Below are 14,168 nucleotides of genomic sequence, written 5' to 3' on the forward strand. Positions count from 1 at the left end.
ATTTTTTTCTAAAGAATGGTTAAACATACGAAATGGAAACTTTGCACAAACATTTATGTCAAGCAGACAAAGCTACAAAAAATTATGACGATTTTTCAAACTTCATAAAACAAAATGGCGGTCATTTAAATTTTCTTTCTTAAATAACTCAAAAACCATTGATTTTACAACAATTTTAAATGGCCGCCATTTTGTTTTATGAATTTGAATAATCGTGATAATTTTTTGGTAGCTTTGTCTATTTGTCATAAATATTTGTGCAAAGTTTCCATTTCGTATGTTTAACCAATCTTTACAAAAAAAATTAATAACTGAAAAAAACAAAATGGCGGCTGTGTGAGTAACTAAGGACTTCCGGACGGTTTAAATATTATATTTAGTTATGTTTCTTACCCAGGAGCAATCCCCTAAAATATTGGTAGAGAGTTCCGGGACACCCTGTATAACGTAATGAATACAACAAGCGAATCGTCAAAATGATCCAATTATAATATTACCCGTTTATTGCATTATCACATTGCATCAGTTCATGTAAAGTGACGAAAATAACATCTATTATTTCCAATCGACAATATTGCTTTATTTCACAACTTGTTCAATATTTATATTTTCAACTTCTCCATTGATGTGGACTTAACGAAAGCGGCTTATGAAGTTGTTTCCCGTCATTTTCATTTTCAACAGCCAAAATTACGGAAATTTAAATTATTAGGGTAAACAACTTTTTTATAAAATGAAGTCTTATAATTTAAAATATTGTGTTGATATACAACTATTTCGGTCTCTGGAAGTTTTATGGTTAATACAAAAATCTAAAATTAATTTAAATTACGAAAAACTCAATAAATGTAGTTTTAAAGAATTAAAATTTGAATAGTTGATTCAATTGTCCATCAATTGACTGAGTCCTATACACAACGATATATTTACTGGTATGGTAGTTAAACATTGAGAGTTAACAGTTAGTTGATGGAACAGTTAATAAATTAAGTTCTGTTAACACTAACTGCTATTCTTTATTGAGGTTAATTAAAAAAGGCAAAGAGAGTTATGAAATAGTTAAAATGTTTTAAAGTCTCATCCACGATCAATTTCAAGTCTTTTCAGTATCATCTCGAAGACAGTTTGCCCGTCAGCACTTCCTTTGTTAGGTCGAGTACTTAGTTTTTTCACATAACTATCACGAGCTAAGGGTTCTTTTAAACACTTTATGGGAGATAATTTGCCTAGATTGGATTCATAGGGTAGAGCAGAATCATCTCAGTTGACAATATTATGTTTGATAAATAAAACATCTCCAGATGGTTAAATTATAATTATAATTACTGAATAGAAAATATAGGTCTATCGGTGTGAGAAGCTTAAGTTTGATGTAATGTAAAATTTATTGATAAAAATTAGGATGTAATTTACCTATTAATTAGTTGCAGTAGTAGCCTAATCATATACATAGACAATTATAGAATTTTAGAATTTTTTATGTTTGCAGAATTTTAATCAACAGTTGTTTGTAAATAAATCAGTCGTTTTAAATCATACAAATGTGACTTAGAAAATTGAATTTTCATGAACAATAAATATGTCCATTCCACATGTTTGAAACATCAGATAATTCTCCAAAGAAAAGCTCGCACGTACCCGGAGGCATGTCCGTTTGTATCAGTTGTGATGTATAAAAACTGAACAGTATGTGGTCGAAACTACAGCGTAGTGTCAAGTTTTATTGCTTTTAACTCTCAAACCATACAAATATGCACGTTTTATTTGTATTTATGAATTTGTTTGTTTACTTTTTACTTTTTTTCTAAACCAATGTAGAGCAGTTGTATTTGTACCGAAATACAGTATATTTGTCACAATATGTTCGTTACCGATTAATATATTTAGTTTGTTAGTTGATTGGGGTGTTCTTGTATGAATAATTTGAAAAACAATACAATACAGGCTTGTACTTGTTCAATTATTTTGGTCTGGGGTAAAACCAAAATTTACCCTTTTTACTGCTATTAAGTTGTGATTTTTGTGTATTAAATGTTGTCTTCAAAATTCTCAATAATTTCCTGGTCGTTGGAATTTCAAATCAATTGCCTTTCATTCGTCTTTTTCTCAATGTTGACTATTATGTTGGCGTTATTTCCTCTGTAATTTGATGAGTCTTTTATGAATGGCTGAATTTTGCTGAATATGTGTTAGTTCCTACATTCAAAGGTAGATACACTAATTTTTTTATCTAAAAGGTTAAAAAATTCAACCATCCATTCAGTGTAAAATGAGCGAAACAGAATAAAGAGAGCGACTGCTGCTTTTGTACTTTCTTCCTATTCATTCATTCAAACTGCTGCCTTTTTGTTGAACGATACAATCAGTCCATTTTTTTACGTTTCAAATTAATTAAATGTATAAAGCTGCTTTATAAATACATTTTATGTAATCTAATAAATACTTGGAGTACCTATGACTATAGGTACTCCTAACCGTAGTAGATATTCCAATCCAAAGGCTGTCCCTCATTTCAGTATAAAAATAAAAACTTAGTTCACTTAAGTTGTCGACATCTGTTGCCTTTGAAAAACAGCAAAACTTTTTGTTTTAAGAGGAATCTAACGTCCTAAATAACGGTAATAGTATGGTAAATTAAAAATAAAATAAAATCGCCATAGTCGTACACTCAGCAAGAGGGACTCATTCCAAATTTAGTTACAGCTGGTCGGTCCATATAGAAGGAATGTATACTTTAGGAATGACAGAGTATATGTAGCTAAAGGCTAACCTTAGCTAAAAATAAATGAAGCCTCTGCATTTTAATTAGCTTTTCAAAGTAGGCTTCTGATGACAACGATTTTTTACTCTTGTACACGTTTTGGCAACCATCGGAAATCAACAATATATGTTAAGGGTTTGCTCCTATTTAAAATTTAATTATTATTTTTTAATTTAAAAAATAATAAATATAAATTGCATCATATTATTATTTACTTTTTTTAATTCATAGATATTCATTTACATTAAATTTCAATGTAGAAGAGTTAACAAGATTTTTGTAGCATATAATTTTCCAAAACAATTGACACGTCCATCTAGTACTTTGGAAAGTCGTGTTATGAAAAACATTATTAAACCTATACTACCACATATTTTAAGTAAAAAGATGTGTAGGCATTACGAAGAAGTTATGAAACAACTAATTTGTAGTTTGATTTATTTTAATCAAGTACGCATTTTGCAGTTTACAAAAAGCAAAAAAAAAAACTGTTTAACTTTGTAGAGTAACAAGCAATGTTACGTTCGTAATCCTACTAATGTCTAAACGTTAATTGAAGCTTAATCCACTAAAACGGGATTCTTGAAGAGAAGGAGGAAGCTTAGTAAATATTAAGCTATCTTAATTTTTAATCCAGTATTAAGATTTGTCTATGACGTAGGTGGCAGGGGCATTTAATATTATTAACTATATAAAAAGTTATTTGAAAGTGGTCACGTTTTACAACAGTTGCAGTAATGTTTTGTTGTAAACATGGCGGATGCAGTCATCACATTTAGATCCCACGTGATCAGCAACCCTGTCAGCCTCACAGTTTCAACAGTGGAGTGTATGGGACTGATTTGTAAAAAAGATTTACAATGTACGTCGAAGCATGATTGTATTTAAAATTAGGAAAATCTGGTGATTTTTTCAAATAAATATTTGACTTCAATAGTTCTGTTAGAACAACCTACCATGAAATTGAAACAAAAAACTACAACTAGCTTAATATATGTTTTAGAAAGATTTTGTTTTTGGTGGGATGGCAATTTCGTGAAAAGCACATAATATAGCAACATAACAAATCCTACAGACATAATACAATTATTTTTATAACGTCTTTGTATATGACCCTGATAATAAATACACATTTTTGTAATTAAATTCAGTAGGCTATCTAATGAAAGTATGTTAATCTAGTGGAGTTTATTTTTAAACTAAAATTTACATTTTGCAGATCTAAATTTAAATTATTTTAATGGTTTTAAAAGTTACTTTTTATATTATGATCCCAAGATAACTCGCCGTGATGGTTTGCAAACAAAACCAGGAGTAAGAAGACGCATAAGCCCCTCAGGAATGAACTTGGTTACGTTTTTCCCCTTTCTCTCCACCTTCTTAGAATATCAAACCTTTTCCTCGAACCAGATAATCTGTTATCAATAGTACAGCTTTTATTGGATGAAGTTTTGTTTCTTTATAGAGGCAGTTGTCATTGGGTGAGGGATGTGTATTTTTTCCTATATTCCAGATAAGTGGACCAACGGCATAATGTTGAATCAAAGTCTAGTTGGAATTTTTACCCTGTTCCTTGGACAGAAGCTCTTTATAAGTTACCAACATTGATTCTTGTACAATTGATAGATATAGTAATTGCTTTTCTATAAAAGCCATCTTTTGTTAAAGCATTATTTATTTATCACACTTAAAATCCCTTAATAGAATTTAATCAAAGTGTTCATATGTATTTAAATCAATAAACAGTTCTAGTTTTCTTAATGTGGAAATAAATTAGGTCACATATTCTTATTTAAGTGGCCAGATATATATTATATTTAAAACGATACCTATTTGGTTCAAAAAATTATTTATTTCCAACAATTTAAACACAATGCCTAGAAAATTATTTTTAAGAACTTTTGATGTGGTTTTGGAATTAAATGTTCATAAACCAAATTCAAAATTATATAACCTTGAGGATTGTTTTTATTTAAGATTTAGTTATCATTCCTTGATTAAATTAAAATACTTCATGATTTGAGATAATCTACACTATTTTAAAAAATCTCCGAAGCATTGACTATAAACTGAACCGCCTTTAGATAATTTAAAGTCACATTTTTAAGATTCCGAAACGCTCTAGAAGCTATTTATCTTTCACACTCGACTGCAGATTCAAACAGATATGAAAAATGTATTAGGTTGCAGCGTAATATGTCCCCGTAGTGTTGATTCCATCGTGCTTTTGATCAATGTGTCAAGAAAATGACAACTTGAAATATAATTTTCATCATAAATATTCCAGTTGTGAAATTCAACTATAGAACTCTTTGAAAATTCATGACTACTCCTCCTACCTTCTTATGGGGACGATTTTTCTATTTAAAATAGCTTATTTCTACATAGCTCTTGTTTTAGAAAATTTAGTAAAATTAAACCCACAAGTGGTGTTGCAAAGAAAATTACAAAAATGTGTTGAAAATATGTTCCGTCCAATTTATAAGTAGATTGTGTTTTATGTGTACATATCATTCTTTTTTACTAACTTTGAAACTGTCTACGTCTGAGTAGAACAATATCTTTGCTCATAATTACTTTGCCTTTAGTATATTATAAGCAGAGAGTAGGCGATTCGCAGTAAAAATTCCCTTTAATTCGGAGAAAACTCGATACCAACACCCTCAAACGTAACCGGTTATAATACACATAAAAATACTCTCATTTTACATTACTTGCTCAATCTATGATTAAGTCAAATACACGAAATACAAAGATAAACACAATCAAAATGGTGGTATTTAATACTATGGATGAATTCTAACCGAGCGAATATTCCCTTAAAATGTTCTGGTGTTTTCCCTGCTATCAGCTTTAATAAGGCTAAATAAGGGTAGTTTGAACGGAAAGAGGCGGATATTGTAGGAAATAAGCTCTTCGGGAAAGTGTTTCAAGGAACTTCCCTGCCTTCCTTTATGTTTATGTTCAACCTTCGTGCTTTGAATTCTTCTGAATGAATATCTTTCTTAGTAGTAGTGAAAGTCACTGATATTATAATTTAGACTTTCAGATCAGCTTTAACTCAATAGAATACCAAGTACGATTCTAGTTCGAAAATAATTACCCTCACTGCAGCAAACCTGCAGACTAGGTGATTTCCTAGCAATATTAAAATACTTTTACTAGCAGAATAATTAATATTGTGGTACTAGTTACTGAATATATAAAAAAAAACTTAAATGCAAGTTTACAATGTTTTTAATATTAATTCTGATGGGAATTTTCTCTCCTCGTTACCAACAATAAGACATAGAGTTGTAAAATTACCAAATGATAATAAACCAAATGTAGATTTGAATCACCGCTTTACTGGAATGAGATTAACTTTATGCTTGGTCATCACAATAAGCCTATGATTTGATTAACTTGATGTGTTCGGAAATGACGTTTTGTAATTGAAGTGGAGAAATTATTACTACAGATTAGCGTGAAGCTAACACAAATGCTGATTGGGTCTATACTTTACTAGAGAAACCATTTACAGTGGAAATTAGTCCGCACTATTTTACCTAATTACCATTTTACCTAATTTGCGAATTTGCTAATAATACATAGATATTTTCAAGGAGTGTCATTTTATTAGGATCGTGATTTTTTGGCAGGGTTCTAACTTTTCATAATGTAGTTGTTTTTCTAACTTTGCTAATCACAAATAAATAGGTTTCAGTTATATGATGTAATGCGGTTGTTGGTCTAAATACATACCTATATACATAGATAAACTGACGAATACACACTATTCATTAGGAACTGTATTTTGTACGCATTATTAAAAATATACATTAACACCATTATACATACAAATGGGCTCATCTATACTTATTTAATACGCAAGCAGGATTTTTGTGACAATTACTCCTCCGAAACTACTGAACCGATTGACATGTTTTTGGTGTCATTGGAAAGAGCGTAACGTGAAGTTGTGCAGGAAACTTTCTTTTTAGGGAAATAATTAGAGAGTGAGGCCCTGGCGCCCTTTAAAGTTTCGTATTTCTCCGTAAGATTAACATGGGAAACAAAAATTGTTATGAAATTCCAGCTGTTGTTAGAAATCAAAAGTGAGAAGAAGAGCATGTTAATTGTAAACAGTCAATACGTTTGCTAATTTGACAGTTTGCTACAAATATTTGTTGACTTGGTTGAAATTCGTTTTAAATTAACGCCTGTAATACTTATCAATTGCTCGAATTCGAGCAACAGGGACACTAGTTTTTATAAAATAGTCTATAGCAAATTCTTAAACTGTTTATAGTCAAAGTAGGAAAAAAAGTTTAGATACTTTATGTATTTATTACGTACATCAAAATATTTTATGTATTTATTGCGTACATCAGTTTTTTAATATCCTTTTTATAATAAATAAGATCAGTTTTGTAATTACAATCACAGTATTCGAGCAGTTTACTTATTCAGTAAATCTTTCTAAAATATAATTTACGCCACACTACATTATTTTGACGAACTTCCCACGCAAGGATTTAGTCCAGAAAACAGCTGTTTGCCGCCAGCTTATTCAAATGGGGTTTCATTGCGTAATACTGTTCTGCAATGAGTTTTACCGGACACCAATCAGCTGATTATACTGTATTTGCGTGGCAATGATTGGTTATAAACAAAAACATAACCTCTCTTAGAGGTCGTGACTGGTGATGTTTAGTCCTTTAGTTGGTGGAAATATATAAGGATTTGTACGAATTAAGTAGTATGGCGTAAACTATCGTACGTCACTCGTCCGAAATGTGTTTACCGGACTCGAATGGTAATCCCGTACTCGACTTCGTCTCGCACGGGAACGACCACACTCGTCCGGTAAACACTTATTTTCAGGACTAGTAACGTAATATACTATTACGAACTGCAGCACTGCAAAAATTCGTTGCCAGAGTAATATTAGCACTAAATGGAGCTAAAGCCGTTACTGTTTTGAAAGTTAAGCCATAATTTTTGTGTACGCTTGATAAATGTTTAATCTCCACGCTTAGCCTAAATATTAAACTGCCTTGGTAAATACTGTAAAAGCGAGTTAGAAATCCGTAAACAATTTAGTTTATTTTTATTTTACTATAACATAGCTGTTTAGCCTACATTTATCATTTTTTAACTGTAATATTACAGTTTACACAATTTACTATGTTGTGAACAATAGTAAAAACATCATTAACCATCAAAACTTCAAAAAATGTAGGATTATGCGTAAAATTACAAACTAGATTATAGGAAAGGTGTATATTTCTCTTTCAATAAACACATCACAAAGATTGGTGTATACTCAAGAGAGGTGTTTGCCATGGCTATCCAATGTTGTTGTTGTTGATAAAAAATAAACATTTCTAGCCACATCACATGAAATCCTCCCATATATTGTTAGGATAGTTTTGCTCAAAGTTTTGGTCAAAGAGAAGTAACATTTAATTCACTTTTTAAATTTGTGAATAATGATATAGCTAAATAGGAAAATTGGAAACATTTGCAGTTTAATCAAGTATCTTATGCAATGCTAGAAGACGAGTTTCATTAAATTGTTATAAAACTGAAAGGGTTTCTTATTATAAACTACCACGTGTTTGAGTCCCACTAATTATAGTATAATGAAAAATTATAAATTAAAACAAAACTTCAATAATTGCACAATGAAACTTGGCTTACTTTACTATATAAATGTTGTGTGCCGGTGTTCCGCGGAACGAATATACCTTTCAGTATCAAAATTCGATGCTCAAAGTATATTAAAACATCCTTTAAACTTAAGATTTATATTTTTTTGTAAATATTGAATTTGTTTGGATGCTGAAGGTCTAAGATACTTCGACAGTTAGTGAACCAATGAGGTACGATTGCAATTCACTATTCATGAATAGATAAAGGGGTCACTACAACAATATAATGTTGGTATTGTTGGTTTTATCAAAGGGTTAACTCAGGAGCAAGACAACAAGTTCATTTAAGTAATGAAACATGTTCTACCTTTGTAGGCAACCCCTTGTACACTAACGAACTATTTGTTTGGTAGTTTAGTCCGTAGAACACTGATTTGTACTAAATAAACCAATATTGTTCTACAGCTTTGACAATATTACGTTTGCAATCACCACTTAATTCTTGGATTACTTTTATTTTAAATATTTTTAGCTATGCTTTTACTAGGGATTTTATTACCTTAGTTGTTGAAATTAGTAAATAAATTTAAATTGCTGCAAAATTGAATTTATTTTCCAATTTAAATGTAACGCTGTTATATTCATTCGAATCATAAACAGCCTAGTATTTATAATTAGATCATCACTATACAATTTGGTATATTTATATTTACTGTCCTTTAAATGTTTACTTTCATACTGAAACTACTTTAGTAGTGTTATACTGACACAGGATCACTTGACAAAGCAAGGTAATTATTAAACAATTAAATAACGTGTAGATGTATGGAACGAGTTGGATAACGTATAGTGTTGTATGTAAACAGTTGCAACACGTACAGGACTTTTCGACAAGTTATTTTCAAACTTGAATAACACTGATAGTTTCTTAGTATCGTTGTAAAAAATACTAACGTAGAATATTATACTATGGCTTACATGTAATAGGAGAAGTCAAATTGTTCTTAGAATACAAGTTTCTTATAGTGGAAATTTACCAACTGATTGGTTTAATGACAATTTGATTTCTTAGTGATGAACTGCTTAATTTTAATGAAATTTTACTTTGTCTATGTATATGTTGGTTTGATGAACAATAAATGATTTAGTTATATTTTATTTCAAAATCAAGCAATTAACGATTTGCATATACAAAAATTACTTTTGCTTGGTTTGATTATTTAAGACTTGATATTTATTTTATGCTTGTACACTGCTTGACGTAGACTGTATTAATGTATTGTTTATCAGCCGAATAAAATCAATGCATCATTGTATCATGTAACCACTGCTAGGTTCCGATAATCAAAATCTCAATGTTGAGACATGTATGAGTGAGTCTCTCACTGCTGTGACCGTTCTTGCTTTATGTATGATTTTCTATTTCAGATCAAGCCAATTTATTTAATACCATCTAGCACAGCATGAATTGTAAAACTAAGTTATTTTATTATTCTTCTAAACATGTTTAAATAAAACGTTATATATTTGCGGGAGGTCAAGTTAAAGAAAGAACTTTTTCGGTCTCAAAAGTGCCACTTCAATTAAGTAGTATTTAATTTTTCCTTTTACAATATCACTACAGTAGTTTGTTATATAATATACCGTTTATGTTTTGTCTGTTGTGCGTAGACACTCGTTTTGCTCTACACACGTAGACCGTGCGACAACAGTATTTAGGCTTAGAGCTTGGAGGGTTTCTTCATTATGACTCACGCCATGCTTAGAGGAATCTGACTTAACACAAAAAGTAAATATCTCTAACTTCGTAGTCTCAATGAAACGAGTTGTCGTTGTTTTAGAATGTAATTGAGCTTTAGTATGGTTTGATTGAATAAACTTTAACTTGGGTTGGTCTGGCCATAAAGTTTATTAAACGATTGATGGTTTCTAGAAATTTCACTTACATGTTAAAAGTTATTTTACTTAAAATTTAATAAGTATAATTCCTGATATTTAGGTCATATATAAATTTAATCAAAAGGATTTCTAATTGAAACATAATTTACACAAACATAAACCATAAGAAATATCATTAACACTTAATTAATAAATACAAAGCACAATCCCGAAGAAAACTCAATATATAAAAGAACCTGAAGTTAAATCTTATATATGTTATAAAAGCAAACTGGATTTATGGATGAAGTTTACTATGGCAAAACAAATTCGAAAACATTACGAATCAATCAATAAATTAACAATCAGTTTATTCTATCCTTATACATAATACGTGAAGGTGATTTCTACGAAACACTATTCCTCCGTTAATAATGGATGGAATTTTAAAAACGATGAGTCAAGATTAAGTATTTTTTGTGTAGACGCCCTCTTTCACCAAATCCTGTGGTAAAAGTCCTTGGGCATTACCCCACAGGCAACCAAAATCCCAATGTACTTCTTATGAGGAAATTATTTTGTTTACTTAAACAGACGAATAATTTGTATTAATTGCATACCTAAAACAGCTGTTCATAGTAAACACATGATAACCAAAAGAGCGTTCGTTTTCAGAGTGAGTTCGTTTTTAGTTTCGATAACTGGAGTGCAGTGAGCGTTCGTTTTCAGAGTGAGTTCGTTTTCAGTTTCGATAACTGAAGTGGGGTGATTGATTACATCATCTTTGAGTTGACTTTTTTAAGTCATCGTAAATTATTACAATTATTTGTTTTAAAATAACGCCTGTAATACTTTGCAATTGCTCGAATTTGAGCAATAGGTACACTAGTTTACTTTATTTACTACTAAAGGCAAAATTGAGGTCGATAGTTGCATGTAAGGATAAAATTACTTTCTACCTTTTATTTAGTTTTCATATTTATTGTTGTTTATTACGTATTATCTAAAATAATTATTGTTATTTATTAGCGAATTTCCCGTATAGGGAATAAGCTATTACCGTAGTACTCATGGTAAGACCTGGACCCGGGACCGATTTTTTTTTTCGTTTTGAGGTCCCTAGAGGCCAAAAACACCATCCGTTCAAATTCATATATATATATATATATATTTATATATATATGTGTGTGTCCGTTAGCGCGATAACTCGAGCAAAAATGATCCGATTTTGATGAAATTTGGTACAAACGTGTAAACCTACGTTTATTCGAACGAGTTCGCGAACCAGCATGATCGGACCATGGGCACTGGGGTTTATGGGGGCTTTTATGGGGTAAAAATGGGTTTTTCCCATTATTGACCCAAAAAACATAAAATTTTGCAATTTCTTTCTAAACTATTTTGTAGAGCTTAAAAAACAAATAATTTAGTATATTGAAGCGATATAATGCACCTAATGGTTACGGAGAAAATTCCAAAGAATTGTAAATTTAAAATTTCCATGTTATTCTTATGGAGAATAATTAAACTGTTGTAGTTTGCTTGTTTATTAGCATATTTTGCCCAAATTTGGAAAATGTTTTTATTTCATACCAACTATTAACATTTTACATAAAAAACACTTTTACCCTCCCTGTTGCAGCAAACCTACGTATGTTTTAAACTGATTCTATTTAAATAGGGAATAAATGTGATATTTTTAAGGAGACATTTTAGTGTAAATCCATTCAGGGAAATGGAAATTCGCTTAGTCTGCAGGTTTGCTGCGGCGGGCGTATTATTTAAAATTAGTGTTATTTAAGTGTGCACGTACAATTTGATACACATATATATTGATATTTATTTATTAATTGAATATATGTTATTTGAATATAGCAGTATATTATAAATTGTATATTTGAATTTAGCAGATACCCAAATGGTGGCATGAGAGTTTTTAATGCATGATGTTAGACTCATTATCTGTTATAATTTATTGTTTATTTATTTGTTCTAACTGGCCGCACTACTTGATAAGCGGTCAGTCAATTTCCAAACATTGTCATTGTCTGTATTAAGTTATTACTCAATGGAAATCAATTCAATTATTCATTTACTTTATTAGTGGCTATATTTTATGAGAATTTGAGACAACCTTATTAAGTGTTCTAAAGTGGTTAATAAAATGCAATTTTTAATTAAAAAAGGGTAGTGTGTTATAAACTATTACTTTTTGAATGAACATAATTTATATAGTAAGAGAATTAAAGTATTTTTCGTTAATGAATTATGAAGTATGAACAATTACTTATTTGCTATTTAGTTACGAACGCAGGCAGAAGCTAATAATAACACAAACTCTTTGATGTACTTGAGTTACATAAAACTCATTCTTGATTTTTAAGGCAATTGTTCATTTCTAAAATTACTAAAATCTTATATTTACTACCTCCTACTCATTTTAATTGTATCCATTATAATAATTCACAGAAGTTTAGTAAATTCGTTGAAGTTTAGTAAGTAAGATTTGCAATTTTAACTAAACCTCTTTTAAAAATCTTTGTTCATAAATTCAGTTTCATGAAAAAGTGTATTTTAGGTGTAAATTATTTTTCTTTAACTTATGTTATATTTTACCTTACAACAATTTTTCTTAAATTTTATTTTTCATGCCAAATTAACTAAACAAAGTTTAATAATCAAAATATACATTTGAAAATTAATACATTTTCAAATTTTTATAACAGAGGAAAATCCTTTTTAAATAAGTTGCTTTATAATCTTTTAATTTTTATGTTGGTAATTAGTAGTTTTTAGACACCAATCTATTTATTGAGATTATTTAATTTTGTCTGTAAACTATATATAGAGAAAATGATTTGGAATGTTGAATGTGTGGATTCTCTTAGAATTAGCATAAATCGAGTAGATGTAAAGGATCCTGATTTCATTTAAAAAACCGTGACTAAAGGATTTGTGGCAATGATAGTGGACAATTGTACCTATATTATATAAACAAATTCTTTGGAAATAAGTAGATGATTAAATCAGAGTCAAAACACAATTACTTCAACAAGAAGCGCCTAAGGGTGTTATCAATAAGTTTATTTTAAAGTAGATGGTTAGTTATTGATATTAGCAAAGCCAAAAACGTGATAATGGCGTTGGCTTGACAACAAACTAAGTTTATATATCCGATGGTATATTAACAAAGTTCAGAGTTGTTCATTAGGAATATTTTCCTTTTCGAGTTGTTTCTAATTGCGTGGTGATATTTTTTTTATAAACACCCTACAAATGTTTCTCGCTAAATATTTGACACATATTGGCATGACAAACAAGACTTTGATTTATTCTGTAGTATTTTATTATATCTCGGTAATATCGTTTAGAAATAACTGTAACTGGACATTTTTCTTTCATAAAATTTTCAGTATTTGACACTGTTATTAACAGTAAAATGCCAAAATCTTTGAAAAAGTGTTTTTTGTCAGAAAATAAGGAGTGCCCAACAAAGAATTCGGTTGATTTAAATTGCTCTAAACAACTGTATTTTTACTGTATGAGACATCTTTTTCAGTTGCATAGAAATTAAAAATGCTTACTTAAATGTAGTCGAGTAGTTTAAGGCAATATTATTATTTTTATGGTTTTTTCACAAATATTTGAATATATGTAACGGAAATGATGAATGAAAAATTAAAATGCTTCTTTATTGAAAATTAAATAAATCAGTAAATGAAAATGAATTAAATCAGGCACCTTAATCAAAAGTATTAGTAAGCTAATAAAACATATTTTAAAAAATGCTTAAATTTTTACGTCAATAATAATAAATTTTAGAATTGATTCTGTTATCATTACTTTTACAATTTCTAAATTTAACCTAGATAAAATGTTTGATTTATGTTTAC

At 29.7% G+C, this 14,168-nt stretch overlaps 2 protein-coding genes across 4 annotated transcripts in view; one reads left to right on the top strand and one right to left on the bottom strand.

Annotated features, from left to right (window-relative positions):
* The window catches only part of LOC129002476 (uncharacterized), a 200,776-nt gene that overhangs the window by 63,582 nt on the left and 123,026 nt on the right, over positions 1 to 14,168 (bottom strand). The gene's annotated exons all lie outside the window — the stretch shown is intronic.
* LOC129003485 (arf-GAP with coiled-coil, ANK repeat and PH domain-containing protein 2) overlaps positions 1 to 14,168 on the top strand; it is a 175,975-nt gene that overhangs the window by 12,931 nt on the left and 148,876 nt on the right. The gene's annotated exons all lie outside the window — the stretch shown is intronic.

The sequence above is a fragment of the Macrosteles quadrilineatus genome, unplaced genomic scaffold (genome assembly GCF_028750875.1).
Source record: "Macrosteles quadrilineatus isolate MER2022 unplaced genomic scaffold, UCM_ALF_1.0 Scaffold_9__3_contigs__length_116548681, whole genome shotgun sequence".
In the NCBI taxonomy this organism is placed as follows: Eukaryota; Metazoa; Arthropoda; class Insecta; order Hemiptera; family Cicadellidae; genus Macrosteles; species Macrosteles quadrilineatus.